Here is a 6602-nt window from a genome sequence, read left to right on the forward strand (position 1 = left end):
GTAGCGCATCCACATGGAAACGGAGAGTCTCTCTCTCTCAAAAATCTGCTTCCCTGACTGCTGTCCTTTTAGTAGCCTCATAAAATGGAGACAAGACTCTACTCAGCTGTCCTGAGGAGGAAAAAAAAAAAATATGACATAAAAATAAATGAGGTATAAGTAGCTCTTTTGGAAAAGCTACTGTGGTTATTTTTTCTTTACTAAAATAGCTGCTTTCTCTCTCTCGAATATTTACCTTGACAGATGACGCAGCTGCTCGTTTTAGTTCAATCAGCCAGAAACTAAATTGCACATGTTAAACATTGTCACTACAAATAATTGATGATGACTTGTAAACAGGGGGCCATTTGAGGATCTATTTGAGGATCCTCCACGGAGAGTGGCTCTCCACAGGCTCAGCAAAGCACCTAGGCATGTTCTCATTCCCCTTTAAGGGACTGATACACTATTAAGCTCTTAATTTCCTTTAATGGCTACTGGTTGTTTCCTTTCATGGAAACAAGAATAAAATCCACTTATGTTGCTCCTGAACAAGATTCCGTGGTGTTGAACACTGGTATTTAGAATTTTAATGAACCCTGGCTGGGCACGGTGGCTCACGCCTATAATCCCGGCACTTTGGAGACCAAGGTAGGCGGATCACCTGAGGTCAGGAGTTCGAGATCAGCCTGGTCAACATGGTGAAACCCTGTCTTGACTAAAGATACAAAAATTAGCAAGGCTTGGTGGCGGGCGCCTGTAATCCCAGCTACTCAGGAGGCTGAGGCAGGAGAATCACTTGAACCCGGGAGGTGGAGGTTAAAGAGAGCTGAGATTGTGCCACTGCACTCCAGCCTGGGTGACAGAGTGGGACTCTGTCTCAAAAAAGAATTTTAATGAAACCTGCCTCCCAAACATTATTTTGCAGCAATCTTAGAAGAATGCCCCACCTCTGGAATAGAGAAGCAGTTGGGAAGGAACAGTTGCATGTTCCCTACACCTGGGCAACATGCAGGCCCCTGACAACCACAAGTAATTCTCTTTGCTGAGAGCCGGGATCTTGCAACAGCTTGTCATTAGTGCTGTTTAGCATTTAATTTGCCTTTAGTTAGGTAACAAGCATTTACGGATTACCTGTTAGGAACGAATGCACAGCATGGGAACAGAGGGATGAATGAGGCACAGACTCTGCTCACGGCCTACTTGGGGCTAGAAATATCTACTCAGGAAAGAAAACTTGAAAGCAGTTAGCAAATGCAAACCGATATACCATTACAGGGAATCATCACTCTTTCCAAATTCAAGGCTTTAACTCCTGGCACACTTCTAAGGAAAAAAGATACGTGTTTCTGCGTCCCATCTCATGATGGGAGTCAGTCCTCCTGTGGGCTAAGGAACTGTCTGGCCTTCTCTTCCTCTGCAGAGTCCGGGTGTGATAGAGACACAGGATGGAGGCAGCCACCACCCATTGAAAACCAGCCTGTCTGCCGGATCTGGCGAACCCCCTAAGGTCTTTGGTAAAAACTGTAAGTGCTGCCAATCCATGTCCACCACATGCCTTGGGCTGTGAATGAATCCCAGCTCACTGCCATCCTGGACACGACTAGGCCTCAGGTTTTACCAAAGACCTTAGGGGGGTCGCCAGATCCGGCAGACAGGCTGGTTTTCAATGGGTGGTGGCTGCCTCCATCCTGCATCTCTATCACACCCGGACTCCGCAGGTGAAGAGAAGGCCAGACAGTTCCTTAGCCCAAAGGAGAACTGACTGGCATATCCTCACTCCCATCATGAGACGGGATGCAGAAACACATATCTCTTTTCTTTAGAAGTGTGCCAGGAGTTAAGAGCCTTGAATTCGGAAAGAGTGATGATTCCTCGTAATGGTATATCGGTTTGCATTTGCTAACTGCTTTCAAGTTTTCTTTCCTGAGTAAGCACTTACGAGGAAGGCTTTCCAAGGGGCCGAACGGTCCCTAGCAGTTAGGGAAGCGAACGTTGGAAGTGCAGGTCAAGGTCTCAGAGTGAGCAGTGTGGCTGGGCCAGAGAGGGCCTTCCAAGTGCCTAGGCAGTGGAGGCAGCTGGACACAGCTGACGTGACAAGGCAAGGCTGGATCCCTCAGACTCTGGGAATTCTCCAGCCATCAGGCTTCACAGAGCACTGCTTCTGTGCTAAGTTCCTGATGCCAAGGAAAGTGAGAGAGACATGGCCCTGGCCTCAAGAAGCTTTCCGGGCAGATGGCTGTGTATCCAGGATATGTTAAGGGAGGTGTAATATTAACCAAAAGTGGAGCTCCGAGCTCCTACCCTTGGCAGAGGGCTTCTTGGAGTAGATCGTGTCTGGACCCTGCCCAAGGGCGTCTTGGCGTAGATCGTGCCTGGACCGTGCCCAAGGGCGTCTTGGAGTAGATCATGCCGACCGCACTGAATCACTGTAAGCCGGGTCAAGTCGGGGAATGGCAACCCAGGCCGCGGGAAGTGCATATCTGGGACATGGAGGGCACAGACAGCTGTGGTTCTCCGGCAGTGAGATGGGTGCTAGGCCACCAACTGGGTCTGAGAGATTCTTTACCCATCTGGGAACTGCATGTACTATGGATTGTAAAGGGTCAACCTGAGAGACAGAAAGACCCAGGGAAAAGGCCCCTAACCCTTCACTTCAGTGTCTGGGGATGCATGGACTGGGGAAGAGTCTCCGGCTGGCTCCGATGCAGTCTCTGCTTCTGCAGAAGGGGCCTTGCTCACGCAATCTTCAGACTTGCATTCCCAGCTGGTGCCCAGCACCATGAATATATGTAAAGATAACAACTCTAAAGAGGGATAAAATGTATTTTTTGGTCGATTTTTATTTTTCAAACACATTTAGCATTCTCTGATTTTTAAAAAATGCTTTTAATAGAGCACAGACTCCTTTCCTCAGTGGTGAGGAGACAGATTTAAGGGCTGCAGCTCAGACAGTCAGTGCCAGCTAGCATTCAGGGATCCAAGTGTGAGAATCAAATTGTCGTTTGATGTGTGGATTTGGCAAAGGCTCAGCACGCCTTGGAGACGGTGCCCATGGCCCACGCTGGGTGGCAGGTGCTTCTGCCTTGGGCTCTCTCTGCTCCTGCCGGCCGGGCCTGTCATCGGCTGAAAAGCCGGCATCTCCCACATCCATCAGCTCCTCTCTGGAGCTGAGTCGCTGGACAATGTGACCACACTTAAGAAGCACAGCATGCTCCTGCTGGGTGGAATTTTAGGACACCTGGTCTGTGACCTCTTCATCATGAGATGAAAGGGAACTTCCCTACAGTCCCACAAATAGGGGCAGAGTGGCACTGGAGCTGGCGCCCGACTCCCGGCAGGGAAGGGTTCTGTCCTCATTTGGGCGTATTCTGTTTCTGCCCACCTGGTGTGTGCCCTCCCTGACTCCTGCCCCGTTTCCAGACCCGGCTCATGCCTACTTCTCACACTAAGCAGCTCCCTGAAGCCACCGCTTGGAATCTCTGCGGTGCTTACTGTCTGCTCCACCCCTTTTGTTTGTCCATTTGTTATGGAGGTGTGTGTTTAAACGGGCAAAGCAGCATGCTGCCAGGGACACCAGGAAAGCCCACTTAGCCATCCACTGGAGACTCTGACAACTAGAGGAAGCCTGGGAGGCCACATGACAGATACGGAGACAGGCTGAGAGAAGGCAGGGGACGTTCCCAGGTTATGCAGTCAGCCAGGGACAAAGCCGGGACTTTGGAGCCCAGGTCCTCTGCTCCCTGCCAGGCCTCCTTTCATAAGGACGTGAGCGATTGCCAAGAGCAGAGCCCTGAGGAAAGGGAATGGAGGAGAACTCGATGAGAAGGGGGAGAATACCAAGGCCAGGTCACCAGGACTCAGCACAGGGCCTTGCAGAGCAGGTGCTTCTAAATGCCCAAGAGACGCAGGAAGAGAGGGAGAGATGGGGGTACCAAGGAAGGGTCTCAGTAGCTCTATGGGCACATTTTTGGGCATGGGACAGAGAAAGAAGGGCAGAAGGAAGGGCACCGGAAACACAGCTACGCCTAGATTTGGAAAGCCAGTGACCTCGAAAAGGATGTTCCGGACATAGGGAAGACCATGAGCAAGGCTGCACTTGTAGGAAGGACCGGGACCTGATCCACTGGCAGTAAAGAAACGTCACTAAGGAAGTGGGGGCAATGGCAGGAAATGGGGGCCAGAGTGAGGAGATAGGAGCCCAGCCTGGGTCTTGTTTGGGAAGACGCAGCCTCCATGGGCCAAGCAGGAACAGTAGGAAAAGACCGATGGTACAGCCCCCACTCTCGGGACGTCCCTGTCTCCAAGGGAGACAGCCACACAACACTGAGGTGGGGCGGTGAGGAAAGCAGGGATCGCTGGGGAGCGTGAGGGACTCACTCGCCCGGCACAGGAGGCAGGGCTGGGCGGCTCAGGTGAGGGAAGTGATGGCTCCGAGAGCCCCAGCTGGGGTGACAGCTGCAGAGGGCGGCTCAGAGTGGAGGGGCTGTCCCAGGAGCTGGTGAGCTTACCAGGGACAAGATGTCCCTTGCCAGGGATGTCACAGAGGCTGTTCCTCAGCTGGATCATGCTGGGGCACCTAACCCAAGGGCCGTCCCTGTCTTAAAATGCACATTGTCCAATAAAGAGTGGAAGGGGATGTTAATGAGCAGGAATGGAGCCAAACTCTATGGGAGAACAGAGCTGGCCAGGCAGAGCCACCGGACACCTGAGGCTCCCTCCTTCCACCACTAACACCATTGCCCCACGGCCTAGAGAGGTGGGTAAAAACCGATCACTGAGATCTCCCAGGACGGGGCCTGCACGCGGCAGCCCCTGTCCCTGAGGGGGTCTCTCCGCAGTGCCAGGGACATTGTGGATGCCCACCTAGCAGGGCTCACGCACCTCCCCACCACCCGCTGGCAACTGCAGTTTGGCCACCCTGGAGCCCTGGCTGGCCGGCACGGGGGCAGGGCCAGCACAGACTCGTTTTATTTATGCTCACAAAGGAGCGTCACTGTTGTTAGAACCATCCTCTGACGTGAGCAGGACAATGACGATCACCACTGTGTAAATCGTGACACTGGACCGGAGGAACTGACGTACCTGCTTCAGGTCAGAGAGCCGTGGAATCTGTGCTGATCCGTTTTCAGATGAAGAGCTGCAGGGTGGAGGGAAAACAAGTGAACTCCAAATGACTTGGTGTCAGAGCCAGGAGGACAGCAAGGCATACCCAGCCCAGGCACGGGCAGCAGCTGAAGGCTACCGTTTCAGAGCTCAGGGTCTTGCTTGGCAAGAAGAAAGAGTGTGTCTGTGTGTGTGTGTGGCAATGCTATGTTGGTCCCCAAAATACTTTTTGGAATCTCAATTGGTCTGTGAAATCAAAATGCCAGGCAACCACTGGCTTATGCTTAGAGGGCTCTGACATTCAGGAATGCTCTGATGGATTGTTGTGTAAAATAACAAAGGACTAGGCCAGGGGCTGCCCAGGGCTCTCTCCTGTTCCCTGCCTGTCCAGGTGACCCTCACCCTCAGAATGCAGCTCAAATCCCACCCGCACTCCCAGGCAACTGCCAACCCGATGGCTCCCTCCTCCTGACCCTGGCTCCCTGGCAGTCCTCATGGCACCTTCTGCCTTGGCTTGTTTTTCCCGCCTTAGCTCCAGGTGAGCACAGCTGGAACCATGCTCAGAAGCAAGCACACGAAGGCCTGTGACTGCAGACCCCTAAGGAACCTTGCAGATGCTCTCACAGTCCCCACCCCAATTTGCGGATGGAGTGACTCACAGCCGGGGACAAAGGTCCCCTCGCTCTTGCCCCTGCAGTCTACCCACACAGCAGCCAGGAGAGCTTTTAAATATGCAAAGCAGGTGGCGTTCTCCTGAGTAAGCCCTCCCATGGCTCCCTATCTTAGTACAAAAGCTGAAATCTCATGACCTGTGAGACCCTCCAGCTGACTCGTGGCCACCCCTCCAAAACCAAGTGCTTGCCAGCACACTGCCCACCCAGCTGCAGCCAGGCCCCCACTGCTCAGCACCATCTCCTCAGAGGCCCCCCATTCTTCCACGGGGATGTTCCCTATCCCCTTAGAGCACGCTTGGGCCTGAACTCACCTTGGGTTCCGTCGCCTGTCTCCCCCACTGGAATGCAAACTCCACAGAAGCAGGGCTTTCTCTGCCCCCTGCCGCATCCACAGTGCCGGGAACAGTGCCTGGCATGGAGCAGGTGCAGCCCAATGACTCCATGAAGTGAGGTGAATCACCCACCATGCAGGAAGAGCGGACATGGGTAAATGGGCACTGCCTGGACTCCAGGCACACTGACTGCATCCTGGCTGCTTGACTGATGTGGTTAATAAATGACTAGAGGGCAAGCCCTCTAGGGCACAGCAGACTGGATACTTGATTAACCCAGTGTCTGTGTTAATTCCAGGTGCCAAAATAATTTCTAGGATTTCACCTGAGACCTAGAGGTAGTTCATTTGAAAATAAACATGATTTCCCAGAAGGCTCGAGCCTTCTTAAGGAAAGCAATGCCCTGGACTTTCCTTCCACAAGAAATCAGGAAGACAGACTTTGGAATTCCCAGTGGGGAAGCGCAGTTGGAGGGGCCGGCCTCGGGCACCACAGTGCGCAATGCTGAACA

This window comes from Mandrillus leucophaeus, unplaced genomic scaffold (assembly GCF_000951045.1).
Source record: "Mandrillus leucophaeus isolate KB7577 unplaced genomic scaffold, Mleu.le_1.0 Scaffold26, whole genome shotgun sequence".
In the NCBI taxonomy this organism is placed as follows: domain Eukaryota; kingdom Metazoa; phylum Chordata; class Mammalia; order Primates; family Cercopithecidae; genus Mandrillus; species Mandrillus leucophaeus.